The following is a 14,394-nucleotide window of genomic DNA, read 5'->3' on the forward strand; positions in this document are numbered from 1 at the left end:
GCACTGACCTTTATCTGTCACTACCATTGCAGAACGTTGGCAAGGAACACTTCTGAAAAAAAATTAGGAGCTCTCCAAACTTGAAGATGAAATCTGAAAATGAGTTTCATTATTCACAAACAGCCTTTGGAGAGATCTGAACTGCTTCCATAAGGCTGACACCGCCAGGTCCCCACACATGTGCCGCTTCCATGGCATCTGCTGTGGTGTTCTGCTTTTCCATCTATTAATCTCTATCAGTTTTCTCTGCTTTATCGAGGAGGAACAGCTGCCCAGAGAAACTGAAGGTGGTGTTTTTGAACTGCTCTCTTTTCAGAAGTGACTTAGCACTGCAATCAGGGCATCTCCTTCTGAAAGCTTGAGCAGCCATCAGACTTCCAGGAGCCATCTTCCAGGAGCCAGATGAACGTTGCAAGAACAAAGCCAACGCTCAGGGATGGCACTTGCATCCCTCTGCAATAAATGAGTTTCCTTGCTGTTGTGCTGAAGCAGGCCCTTTGCCCTCCAGTGTGCTACACTGAGCTTGTATCACTCCCATTTTCTGCACAAGTGTCAAGTACCATCCAAGGAAAAAAAACAATTAAAAGATCTCTCTGTGATAGCGACATTATTTTTACCAGCCACCTTTTCTAACAACAGAGCTCTCAGGTTGGTTTGGCAGGAAGCATTTTCCTCTCAGCCTGCTGACCCTCATTACATTATTTTCAGAGCATTATTGGAACAGTTTCCCCATCACAGTTCCTTTTCCTTTTCTTACAACTAAGACCCAACAGACTTACGGTTGGCAGTGTCCCTTGAAATGCCAATAGGTCCAACACATTGGCTTCACCTCTCCTTCCTCGGGACTTCCCTTGTGGCCATGCCAAGGCTCAGGACAGCCTCTCGGCCACCCCTCAGATCCCTATAAGAAGGGACACATTGTAAGATGTTTAGCTGCAACTTAGCATTCCCCCAAATTATTACCAATGGGGAAAGATATCCTACAGCTATATCATACAGCTCTCTCATCCCTGTTACAGCCCTCTCTCCTCTCAGTGACTAAGCTTTTCCTCACCAATGGCACTGGCAGGTGAGCAGGAGCACAGCTGGGCTGAGAAGGGAAGGTTGATTTTGATTGAGAATGCTTAGAGCTCAAGTGTTTAATATCTTATCTCAAGTGTTTAATATCTCAAGTGTTTAATATCTTATCTCAAGTGTTTAGTCCTTCACCCTCTGCAAAGAGCTGTATCAGCTTTCCCAGTTAGAAGTTTCTGTCTTTTATTTGTCATTCTCAGCTTTCCCATTCTTCTGCTTGTGGTATATACACTCCTGCAGAAGGGAATTGCTGTTGTAACAGCTCCCTTCCAGCCAGGATGTTGTTTTTCTTGAAACTACTGTACCCTTGTTTGTTCCCCAGTTGTGACTCATGAGGCAATCTGTAAAATATTCTCAGGCTTTCCTAATTACCATTTACTTCCCCCCCTCCCCCCCCCCTAAATTACTCAGATCAGAATTCCTTTGCACTTCATGGAAGTGCAGCAGGTAAAACTACTGATGTGGATTTTGTTTGCAACCAAGTTATTAACATTTTCATGTATTTATTGTACTGCTATTGTTTCCCCCCCACACCCCGAGGGAAGAGTCTACTCTAGACTTTCCCTGATATCTGCTGCAATCCTATTCAAGACAAAGAAAAATGCTTGTGAATGTTTAGTGAAGGTTTTGAAGCTGCTTCAGTGTGGCAGCACAAGTCTGCCAGTGCATGCCATTTAGATTAATGTCCTTCACAAACATGCAGCTTGCTTTTCCCTCCTCTACATTACAGGCAGTAACTGAAGAGGCCACTTTGCTGCTCCCCCAGAAAAAGGGGCAGCTCTCTCCCATACTCCATTTGGCTCTTTTCATGGTGGGAAATCAATCCATGAGATCATTTCTTTGTCATCAGTCACTAGTAAATAAATCATACCCTCCCACCCACCTCTTTTTTCCCCTTCTCATTTTTTCTGGTCATAGTGTGCCATTCCTTATCCCTTTCTGCCCACTAAGCCATCCTTAAGAGATTATAAGCAGTGATTTAAAGGTTTCAGTCACCACACATTATCCATCACACCAGCAATGCCATCTCTATTGAATTCATGCTCAGAAATGAGCAACTCCAGTTCCTGTGTTTATTAGCTAGGACCCTTGCACTGCTTTAAAGTAGTTAAGCAAGTTCTCCTTATGCTGTCCTTGGGCATTTGGGTTGGTTTTATTCAGCAGGGCATGGCTCAGAGTTAAATGAGTGCTCATTTGTTTCCCCTTTTCACCTTTTCCCACCCTCCCCACTGTGGGTCCCGTTCTCACAAAAGCCAGAAGCAGCAGAATTTCCCCCATCAGCCTCAGGAGCTGCCCACTGACCAAAAACCCTGCAAGAAGGGGAGTGTCCCTTCTCCCCCGCAGCCAAAGGCAGGAGACATTAAACAATTGATGCCTGCAGCCTTTCTTTGGCAGGCACAAGTGGTTTCTGTTGTTGCTCTGGTTAATACTTGACCCTGTGTTGCTTTGCTTCTCTCTTCCTCCTCAAAAAACCCCAAGCTGCTGCCTCTTGGGTAGTTTTGCACCTTAGAGGAGGGTAGACAGGAATCAGCCTGCGAAGCAAAATCATTCTTTGTGTTGAGCCCTGTCCTTGCTCTTCATTTTCATTGTTTTATAGGTAACCTGGGGTTAAAAATATCAGAGGTCAATTGAAGGTTGGAATTGTCTTACTGCACATAAATTCAGGCATCAGTGGTGACGTCCTGTCCTTTGATTTCTAGTGTGATATAAAATTCCATCAGGACCTTTGCCTTGCACAAGTCACCAGAAGCCCATTCTTGAAAGCAGTGCTGTGGCTGGTCACAGCTGTATTGGGCACCAAATGAGAATGGCTTTAGCAATCTCCTGTCAACACCTTGTAAAGAGGTCCTTTCACAGGTTGGGCTTTCAAACAGGAGCAATTAGTCTTACAGATGGTAATACAAAGTTTAGTGTAATTAGTACTTAACGGCAATAAGGAAAGAGAGGAAAATGGTGAAAGAGAGAGAGGGGGAAAGCAACATATTCCAAGTAATCGCACTGCCACCTATTTATTTAATGCTTGCCACTTCCAGATCTTGTCACCTCGCCAGCACAGCAGCACAATGGGCTGCTGCTAGCCCTCTGTGTGTCTTTGCAGAATGAAAATCTCAGCTGCAGTATTCCCTTCCTCTCAGAACAGAAATGATTCCCTCCTCATCCACACCTAACGGCTCAGCAGTTTTTGCTGAGAGCTCTCACATCATCTCGGGAGATCAAATAAGCAACTTTTCAGTTGAGTGTCCTACAGGAACTTTTGTCTGCACAGCCACTTCAAAAGCCTGGGATTTATTTTTTCCACCTCCATCTCACATCTGAAGCAGTTTCTCACTTAGGAGATGCTTATTGCATTCTCCTTAACCACTTCTTACTCAGTTTGCTCAGCCCAATGCAAATCTCACATTTAATGACCTCCTCATTATTTCAAATGCCTAGAGAAACTTGATTGAATTCAAAGCCAATACCAATGCAAGGCTATTGTAGGGCTGAAAGATTTCTTTGCAAGTCTGCTAGGGGGAAAAAAAAATGAAAAAGAAATGAAAAAGAAATAAATAGGACCAGCAAATAGCCACTGAGTACACGAGTCCAGGCTGCATTAACAAGCACGGCTGAATGACAGCCAGGACTTTCTACTCCGTCACCAGTGCTCCGTGGAGCTCAGGATCCCCCAACCCTCCAAAGTCTAAGGGATTTTCTCTTTGTTTGGGATGTTTGCTTCCATCTCTGTGGCTGTGAGAGCATGAATCAAGTGCAAATCACTACAGCACTAGTTCCCCAAGCTGGCAGCTGGACTGTGTCAGTGGTATTTGCAAAGCTTGAGTTACCTTACCTAATTCAGGGGGTTGCTTGGTCACCAAGCTATGGACAACCATTTGGACACTGAGTTTTGTAGCTGTTTCATCACTGGTGGTGCTACCAAAACCACTGAGAGTCCTCTCTGTCTAGTCAGTGGCCAAAACCCTCCAGGTTCACCCTTCACAACTCCTGTGGAGCATCAATGAAGCAGCAGCATGAACCTTTTGGACAGCATGAAACCCCAGATGTGGCACAAAACACTGAACACATGAGGAGCATCAGGAGAGCAAGTGTGTGAACACATTGTTCACAGCTGTGCAGAAACTCATCGATGCTCAGAGTGGCTGCTTGCCCTTCCCAGCCTGCCCTGACCTCGTGTCACAGCAGACAGGAGCCTTAAAGCTGGGACATGAAGTCAGGTCCTGCTTGCCACCAAGCATCCAGGTGTACCTGCCTTGAGCAAATTGGTCTGCAAGCAGAACGAAGGATCAGCTTTGAATATCAATAAAAATAAGATCGTGCCTTTGTTTGCCCTGCAGGAGTGGAGAGAGAGGACCTGGACTTGTTTGCAGAGTCATGTGTTAGGAGCACATCCAGGATGGGCATGAAGGCTTCAAAGCCTGATTTAAAGCTGACCCAAGCTGGGGAAGGGCTCAATTGTTTCAGTTTGTGTGACTGACTTGTGTCTGTTGGGGTTTTAAATACAACACAGCACTGCAGGGCTGGTTGCCTGTTGTATACAAGCCTGTTTTCATTTCCTTCTCCACATGGGAGCAGCTATGTGCTCCTGAGCACCTCTGCAGTGTTGTAGTAACTACATCTGTGGTTGTGTAAGGAGCAGGCAACCTGGAAAAGGACCCAAGTGCCTGAAATCTCTGGTTGTGCCAGCATGCTGCTGGCTCTACCAAGGGCTGTTACTCTTCTTTGCAAGCCTTGCTTTATACTGTACCCATGTTAATGAGTTTGTAGCACTCTATCTGCCCAGACAGGCCAAAGCAGAATCATAGAACTGTTTCAGTTGGAAAAGACCTCTAAGGTAATCAAATCTAGCTCAGCCTGACACCACCACAGCCACTAAACCATGTCCCAAAGTGCATTATCCACGTGTTTCTGGAGCAGCTCCAGGGATGGCGATTCCACCACCTCCCTGGGCAGCCTGTTCCAGTGTCTGACCACCCTTCCAGTTAGAGATTTTTCCTAGTCTCCAACCTAACACACACAGACACCCCCCACACACACAGTTTCAGGCCATTTCCTCTCCATCACCTGACACGGAGGAGAAAAGACCAATCCCCACCCTGCTGCAACCTCCCTTCAGAGAGTTGTAGAGAGCAATGAGATCTCCCCTCAGCCTGCTCTGCTCCAGACTAAACAACCCCACTTCCCTCAGCTGCTCCTGATAAGAGCTGCTCTCTAGACCCTTCCCCAGCTTTGTTGCCATCCTCTGGACATGCTCCAAAAAATAAGCCATGCTCTGGATACATGTCCTAAGGACCAAGAAAGGTGAGACTAGATCAGCTTCCTGCTGCATTTTAAGTACCAGTCACTCCCTGCCTCCTCCAAAGCCAGCCCACAGGCTGTAAGAGTTTCCAAAGAGCTGCCCTGACCAGCCTGCCTTGCCCATATCCTTTACTAAAGTTGCCAGGGACCACTCAGGTGAGGCAGTCTATGGGCACAGGTAGTGAGGATGCAGCCAATTCTCAGCAGCCTCCATGGACACCATTCCTGAGCTGAGGATCAGGGGGGTTGGAATGGATTACTCTGCTTGGCAAGCAAAGATCTCCTCACTTAGCAAGTACCACACGTGCCGTAAGGAAGCTTTTTTCTGCCTGAGCCCCCAGGCCTGCTCAGCTCCATGGCTGCAGTTCTGTGCTCCTCTTCCAGCACTGCAAGCACCCTCCAGCTGTGTTGGCTGTGCCACAGCCTCTCCTGGCCCTACTGCAGCACCACTAAGCACCGAGCCCCAGGTCCTTCCCCGTGAGCAGAGCTGCAGACCTCCCAGCCCGAGTGCCCTTGTGCCTGAGCAGTCCTGCACGTGATGGTTGTGCAAGCATTTTGCCCTTCCATATCAAGTAACCTGACCTAAGGTGTCTCACATGATGGGACACAGGGAAGCTGAGACGTCTGGATTGCTATGGTTTCACCTTTCTGAAGTGAAGCACCTGGACCAACGACATTTATATCCTTCTGAAGCCTAGGGACCCCTTAGGACCATCCCTCCAAAACAAATGCAGTAGAACCTTTCTTCAGAAGCAAACTGAGAACATGAGACTGACTCAGTGATCTCCAGAGGTCCCTCCCCACCCCTGCCATTCCATCTTCCGTGGCACTGGAATAGAGATGTTCGTACTGAGAGCACAGATGCATGGTTTGGCTGAAGCAGCAGCAGGAGAAGGTCTGACTCAAGATACCATGCAGATAGCTTCTGATTATCTCCAAGGTGAAGTGCCAAAGCCACACTGGGTTACAGAAGATCCCATCCCACCAGGGCACAGAAGAGCATCCCTAGGAGAGGAGCCCTCTGCATGCTGCAAGCTCAGCAAACCTGAGCTGCTGACTTTGGGAACAGGTACTTGATGTAATGTAATTATCATATCATTTTGCAGTGCACCATCAAAAATTTGAGCAGGAAGAGCTTCATCTTCTCTGCTGTGCAGCTGAAAAGCCAACAAAACACAGCCTTTACCTTCCCCAGGCAGCACTGCCACTGTGGGTTTTAAAGAGACAGTGGCTGAAGGGATTGGTGCTTGTGTATTCTGAAATCAGTGCCTCACACTCACTTGGATTCAGGGGCAAAAATGAAGCCTTTAAGTCTCCCAGCACTTCATCCAGCTCCAGCTTACAAATACCCTGGAAATATTTCTGAGAGGGTGAAACTGAACTGTGCTTCCTTGCCACCTCTGACTCTCTTTTCAGTCCTATAAGCTGAAGAAGCAGAATATTGTAACCATTATTCTGTAGCATTTATCCAGGGCAGGAGGTGAAGCCCTTTGCTGTCCCAACCAAACTGCCAGGGCACTGTGGGGCCGGTGCAGACCTGAGGTTAGGTGGCTGTGGGGGCTGACCTGCCTCCCCAGCATACATCATGGCTGGCCACCAGGATCCAGACAGGGCACAAGCTCCCACAGAGAGCCTGTCTGCCCCAGCAGCTGCCAATGTCACCTTAGCCCTTGTTTCTTTTTCCAGATCATTAACTGTTAAACAGGAGAGATAGCAGCAGTGAGTCCTGCTGCCCTGAGCACAGCACAGCCTCAGAAAGGCATCACTACATCTCATCAGCCCTCTGCTAAAGCCACTCTAGGGGGACATCTCTGCCAGAAAATCACCAAGGAGAATGGACAGAGTCCTGCAGAAGAGCCCTCCCTGGGCCCTTCTGGCTTTCTCCTGCCAGCCAAGTCCCCACTGCCTGCCTGGCCGGTCCCTGCTGCTACCATCCCCTGCACGTTGGTGGCTGCCCAGACACTGTGGGGCAGTGGGTACAGCTGGCAGGACTGGGGTGCCCAAGTGGAAGAGCAGCTGCTGCTGGAGGAAGCAGGCATGGGCAGTGTGGCATGGGCAATAGCTGACTCCAACTCAAGGTTCTCAATGGACTGCAGTGAAATCTCAAGGTACCTTTGCTGCTTCACCTTCATCTTGAACTCTGGTTTTCCACCTTCTTGAAAGCCTCTGAAGAGCACAGGAGTTTCCCTGCTGTCATGGATGGCTGTCTCCCCCTGTGCCCCTCTGTTTCCAGTGCAATACAGTTTCCAATTTAATGTCCCCCGTGGGAATTCCCAGCTGTAACTTGGCTGCAATTTCAGTGTGGTGAGCAGGCAGGCTGACTTGCAGCCACATGATTTGCTTTTGACATTGAACTGTTTGTTCTTTTCATATCCTGGCCACTTCTGCCATGCCCAAGCACTGCTCATAAAATACAAGGGCTGGGAAATGTAACCCTCCAGAAAGCTGCAGAGCTGTTTGACTTGGAGGTCTCAACAATTGGATCCTTTTCAACACTCCTAGCCTTTGTTTCTAAAGGTTTGTGGATCCCCACACACCTTGCTGCTCTATTCTGGTCACACAGCTCATTGAGATGCAGGAGTGTGCACTGTGCTGCGCCCAGCTCCCTACCTCCAGGCACCAGCACCTTCTGATGCAATTGTATTGATCAAAAAAAGAGAGATGAAACCAGGAGCATGCCCAGCTATCAATCTTACCTGACCTGCAAAGACTGCTGATGAGGATTTCGGAAAGTCTCAGGCAAACTTTTCAGCAGCTGCCTTTGATTTTCAGGATATCAAAGGATGAAGGCACACCTGCAGGAGGTGTGGAGGAGCAGAGCAGCAGAAGCTGGGCTTTGCCATCTGCTTCAGTAATGTCTTATTCATTCCACTGAAGGCCAGCCAGCATCCTGGATTAATGCTGGGAGAGACAGTGCCACCTCAGTTCCACCTCCTCCCTGCACCTTAGGGGTGCTGTGCCCCTCCTGGAAACACCAGGAGGAAGCAGGCTCCACGCTGTCCAGTGTGAAGGAACTACCCAGTCACTGCCACTAAATGGATTAGGAAGTTTTTCTGTTGCACTGGGCCAGAGTAAGACATTGCCTCCTGAAGTGACTGAGGTGCAATCCTGGCACCCTTCCAGGCTTAAGGAAAGATGAGTTATGACACCAAGCTTTGCAGAAAGTGTCAAGAAAAGTGCTGATCAGGAAGTTCAGTGCAACTCCTTGGCAAAACTCAAGGAGGGAATGATAGTTTAATCTTCACAGATTTATTGCTGCCTATAAGAAAGGGAAAGTCTTGGTATGGCTGTGGTTCAAACAACTAATTCTCAGGGAGCAGCTTCCTGCATCCTGCATTTTGTCTGCCTGATCCCTCTACATGCCATGAGGTCTCCAGAGAGACTCTGTTCTCTCAGCCACAGTGCCAGATTCCAGTATGAATCTTCAGGAGGGAGAGACAATACAATGGAAATCCAAACTGATCTGAATTTCTGCTTCAGCCTCCAATTAAGAGCAGGCTGGCAGCAGTTGCCAAAATCCTTGTGCTAGCCACACCGCAGCCTGCAGCCAGTCTGAAGGCAAAGGCAGCCTCTTCCTTCATCTCTTTAAGCACTCCCCTGCCAGCATTAAAAGTCTTACAGCTGTAACACTGTGGAATGTGCTTATTTAGTTATTAGCTTGGAGCCACTGGCTGAAAAAAAAAGCCAGACTGGTCACCCAACAAAGCCCTAGACATCTGTGCTCTATTTTTAACCTCTTCTATTTAATATGCATATTTGTTCTCATTAGGAAGTCACTGCCTACAGTTGTCAGGGATTAAATCAGCCATTGTAAATTAACTTTCATTTCCCTATTTATAAATCAACCAGCAAACTTCCACTCATTTGCAACGATTCTGGTGTTCTGAGATTGCCTTTGATCCTTTACACTGGAAGATAATTCCCAATAATTAGAACTACTTCTAATAATAGCTAGCTGGCAAAGACACAAGAGCAGCAATCTTGCAGTTGCCACTGGTGAAATGCAACAGAAATTGCACCAAGCAATTGAAACAAGGTCTAAGGATCATCAAAATAGCATTGTTTATGAAAAATAGGAAAGACAGACAGGCAAAGTGAAAACTGCATCTTAAAACCTTTAGGACAGAGACAAAAAGCAAGGGAATTAGCTGAGTGCCAAAGGAGGCTGTTAGGCAGGACCTGAGACATTTGCAAGGCCATTCAGCTTAATTCCAAAGGATGAAACACCCAAGTAAATCACCAAATCACAGGGGACTGACAGCACTGTCAGTTAAGCCAGGTGCCAGCCAGGGAGGTGTGGGTGAAGCACAGAGCTTCTGACTAATGAATGACATCAAAATGCTTTAGAATGTTTTATCACTCTCGTGTGCTGGCCCTGGTTACTCCATCCTTTCGGGCATGCTTTTTGAAAGAGAGAAACAAAGGGGTTAAAGCCTGGTCCTGAGGCAGAAGGCCATTACTCCAAGAATGACATCTTGCCAAAGGCAGTGAGCATCTCAGCACCAGATATTGACTGCTAGCCATCAGCACTTCTCTCAGTGAAATGAACACCACACCAAGCCAAGTTGCTTTAATGAAGGCACATCAGGCTCCATATAACTCTGCAATCATAGACCTGCCCAGGGTGGAAGAGACCCTTGAGATCATCAAGTCCAACCACTTGCCTAGAGCTCATAGCTACAGCTGGTTTAGAGATGCAATGAAATTGAAAGCATATTTTGGTGTGAAATTAATCACAGGGCAGAATCACAGAACAGGCTGGAAGGGACCTCCAAAGGCCATCTCAGTCTAAGTAATATTTCAGATCTCTTGGAATGTAAGCTGCTGCTTGATGAAATTCAAAAGACTTGATGTCTCAGTAAGTAATAATGGTCACCCAGCCCTCTCTCCCTGTGACAGAAAGTCAGAGAACCTCTTCCGAGAAGGAGAATCCTTCTCTGTGCTTCACCCAGCCAGGCTCTTCAGCTTTCAAACACAAGCCTTCAGACAACATCCCTGGACCCCCAGCTCCAGGTCATCCAAAACCATCCTCCTCACACACCCTCTGAACTCACAGTCAGTTCTTCTCCCCAGCCCTGAAAGCAATGATTTCCTCTTTCCAGTTCCATGACAAGTCATGAAACTCTGCTTTTACTGCTTCCCTCCCTGCTTAGAAAGTGCCAGTGCCCCAGGAACTCTTTATGGGCTGGGAGCCTCACCTATTTACAGGCTGTGAGATGAACGTTCCCAGAGAGCCTTGTTATGACTCCTGAGCAGAAGTTTCCATGCCATGCCCAGGCAGACTGGCATGCCATCAGACTCTAGCACAACACACTTCCTGAGATGCTGCACTGCCTTTTGCAAGAAAACATTTCATATTTACATAGTCACTAGCAGGAACCTTGCAGCAGTTCTCCTCCTCACAGAAGCTTCCATTACCCAAGGTACAGGATCAACACTAAAGGCACAGTGTAACGTGGTCGTGCCATGAGTAAAGTCTGGCATGCTCAGCTCTGCTTTAAGAGACCTTTTTTCTTTACAAGACAGATTTTCTTGGCTTTATTCAAACACTGAGGCTTCTCCCACTACAGACAAGTGCTGTGGGAGAAGACAGCCAAAGAGAGATCCTCAACCCATAACCACTCTCACACCACAAAGCACTGGCAAGGGATGCTCCTGAAAATAAGCAGTGGCTAACCTGACACCCTCAGTATCTGAAGTGCCTTCTCCCACTGAGCTCGGATCAGCCCAAGCAGACCCTGCAAGCCCTCCAGGTACACAGCTGTCTCTTGTTCAGCTGAGTGCACAAGACCTGCTGGTCTGGGAGCTGCTTCTTCATTGATCTGTCAGCTGCCAGCCGTGTGGGAGGGACCTTCCCCAGGCTCCCTGTGATGGGGGCCTCTGTGTAATGCACTGCTCCTCATGCAGGACAAGCACACTGGCAGGAAGCACCACAGCCTCTTCTTCTACAAGGCCTTCTTTTCACTCTCTCTGTTACAGAGGGCATGTCACATACTGACAAAGCCTGGCTGGCAGTGGCAGCCCTCCAGCCTGAGGTATGTCTGAGCTCTTCCAGCCAGGGTCTCCTGCTCTGCTCTCTCCATGCACTACAACAACTGCTGTCTGTGTCCTGGGCTAAAGGCACACCAATACCCTGCACCCATTTTTGCACAGCAGAGGGAATGATACCACAAGACAAATGAGAAAATCTAATCCATCTTTCAGAGGCCATGAGAAAGTGAGACTCCAGGTGATTCCCATCTTCCAAAACTCATCATTAATTTCCCCTATTTTAATGTATTGCTTTCACTGCTTTGCTGGGAAAACAGCTTCTAAAGCATGTATTGGCTTATCTTAATCCAACAAACTCTTACATTAAGCCTTCATTTCACAGGATATTATGAACATCTGAAAGCAGAAGAATCTGGATGCTGAGACCTGTTATTAGGAGCACTTAAGCCAAGGTACATCAGCCCTTATGAGTTGAGGTCAGTAATATTTACTGCAAGCAATTATTCACAAGTCTTTTTAACAGAGTTAGAGTCCCAGAGCAACCTTTATATAAATTCCAGCCTTTCCTACACAGCAAAGATGTTACTAAATTACAGGCCTCTTTTATAAGTGAATAATCACTTCTACTCATGGAAGCATTTCCAATGGCTCTGAGCATTTTATTTCTGCTGTAGCCCTTCTGCTTTCACCATTAAACTTTCCTAGGACCACCTCCTAGGCTGGCAAACTCTCTTCTAACAACGCTTTCCTGCATGAGGTAATTCAAGTTTGCTAATTGAAAGCAGTGTGCCAGGGGCAGTGCCACCAACACTGTAAGCAGCAGTAACAAATCACCAAGTTTTGGCCAACTTTATTAACATCACCTCCTAGTTTCATTAAATTTCTGGCTTATTGCTCCATTCTCCCAAGAGCACTGATCAGTTGATGCCCATCTTAGCCCTTGTGGTAGAGAGGATACAAAAGTGTCCCCAGGGGGGTTGTCCCAATGGAAGGGAGCTACCACAGAGCACCCCATTCCAAACAGGATGAGGAGATATCCTTCAACTCCCAGATAAGGTTTGGGTTGGAAGGGACCCCCAAAGCTCAGCCAGTGCAACCCTCCTGCAGTCAGCAGGGACATCCTCCACTAGATCAGGCTGCTCAGAGCCTTGCCCAGCCTGAATATCTCCAGGGATGGGGCTTCAACTACCTCAGTGAGCAACCTGTTCCAGCACTCCACCAGCCTCATGGTAAAGAGCTTGTTTTCTAACATCCGGTCTCCAAACACACCACTTCCTAAACCCTACCAATCCAGAGATCTTCTAGTAATCAAAAGCATAACCCCCCCAGCGGCACACACACACCTACCTTCATTCCTGCTTGCATTTGGAAGCAAGACTTCTGACCAAGAAACTCTTCTAGGTGTCCTCTTCAGACCAACAGGTTAAAATGGCTACTCTTTCTAGAGCCTTCCTACCTAATCCCTCCCTCGTGCCAATTTGAGCCAGGTTCAAACAATCAAGCTCATTATTCCCCACCTACCCTGGGCTGATTTTACAAGGAACACCTGGCCAGGATCTCACCTGGGGAAGCAGCCTAGGGCAGAGGTGCTGCAAGAACCTCTTTGGCCAAGCAGAGTGGTCCTGGGAGAAAATGTCTGCTTGTGGCTTCCACTGAATCAGAGCCTTTTCCACACAACATTTTAATTTTGACAAAACCCAATCAATTCTGCTGAGTAGGTGTTCTATTGATTATTTTTTTCCCTAACCAGCTGTACAACTGCTAAGAAACTGATGTACTGTCAGACATTTCGGTGACTAAGTAATGAGTAATTGGCACTTAATGCAACCAGCTGTCACATTAGACAGCCTCTGAAAGCCTGTTCACAGTAAATACTGGGTTTGAGTGGGAAGCTGCAGGTACAAATATTCCCAGTGTGAGTTTCTTGATGCTTTCTTCTTCAGCTATTGTCTCCAAATAAGCTCATCTCTCCTTTGTGTACATTGCAAGGTTTTAGTGCTGTGACATTTTCATCCTGTGAGATTTTACAGCTGAAAATATTAAATCCCACAACACTTCCCTGCAGAGGTCTTTAGAATCATACAAAGTGTTCATAGAATTCATAGAACACCAGGTTGGAAGGGACCTCAAAGGGACCTCCAGGATCATCTAGTTCCAAACTTTCAGGGTTTCATAGAGTTGGTAGGGTTGGAAGGGACCTCCAGGATCATCTAGTCCAAACTTTCAGGGTTTCAGAGAATTGTTAGGGTTGGAAGGGAACTCAAGGATCATCTGATTCCAACCCCGCTACCATGGGCAGGGACAACTCACACTAGATGAGGCTGCTCAGAGCCACAAATTCAGGTTGCTCAGGGCTCAGAGTTTGATTCTGCACACAGAAATGTATTATAGAATCAGCCAGGGTTGGAAGGGACCACAAGGATCATCTAGTTCCAACCCCCCTGCCACGGGCAGGGACACCCCACACTAGATCAGGCTGGCCAGAGCCTCATCCAGCCTGGGCTTGAACACCTCCAGGGATGGGGCCCCAACCACCTCCCTGGACAACCCATTCCAGGGCTAATGTCTAGGAACAGGGTTAATGTGTGATTAATATTTCCACAAATCAGGTTGCCTATGCTACAGCCAGTGAGAGATCCCACAGCTGGTGTCCAGAGCCACACTTGTGGCATCATTTGGAACCTCCCAAGAAGAGCAGACAGGCACAGAATTAGAGTTTTGGATAGCTGGGACTTCCCAATGTGCTTTCCTAGGAATATATTTGGTTTAACAGTACTTTCTTTAGGTGCATGACAAAGGAAACATGGAATGTGCTCAATGCAAGAAAAATTAGTGCTGTATTGGAACATAATTCCAAATGATGATGTGAAATGAACTGCCTCTCTGCTTAGGCTGTGCACAGAATAGAATATTGAGTGCTGAAGAGAAAAATTAAACTCAACCAAACACAAAACCAAACCCAAAGAAACAAAACCCCAACAAAAACATCCATCTATTGGCTTGAATTGTCAACAGCTCATATTCATGTAAAAAAAC

Source organism: Melanerpes formicivorus, unplaced genomic scaffold (genome assembly GCF_026170545.1).
Source record: "Melanerpes formicivorus ecotype bairdi unplaced genomic scaffold, bMelFor1.0.p_v2 SCAF_50, whole genome shotgun sequence".
In the NCBI taxonomy this organism is placed as follows: Eukaryota; Metazoa; Chordata; class Aves; order Piciformes; family Picidae; genus Melanerpes; species Melanerpes formicivorus.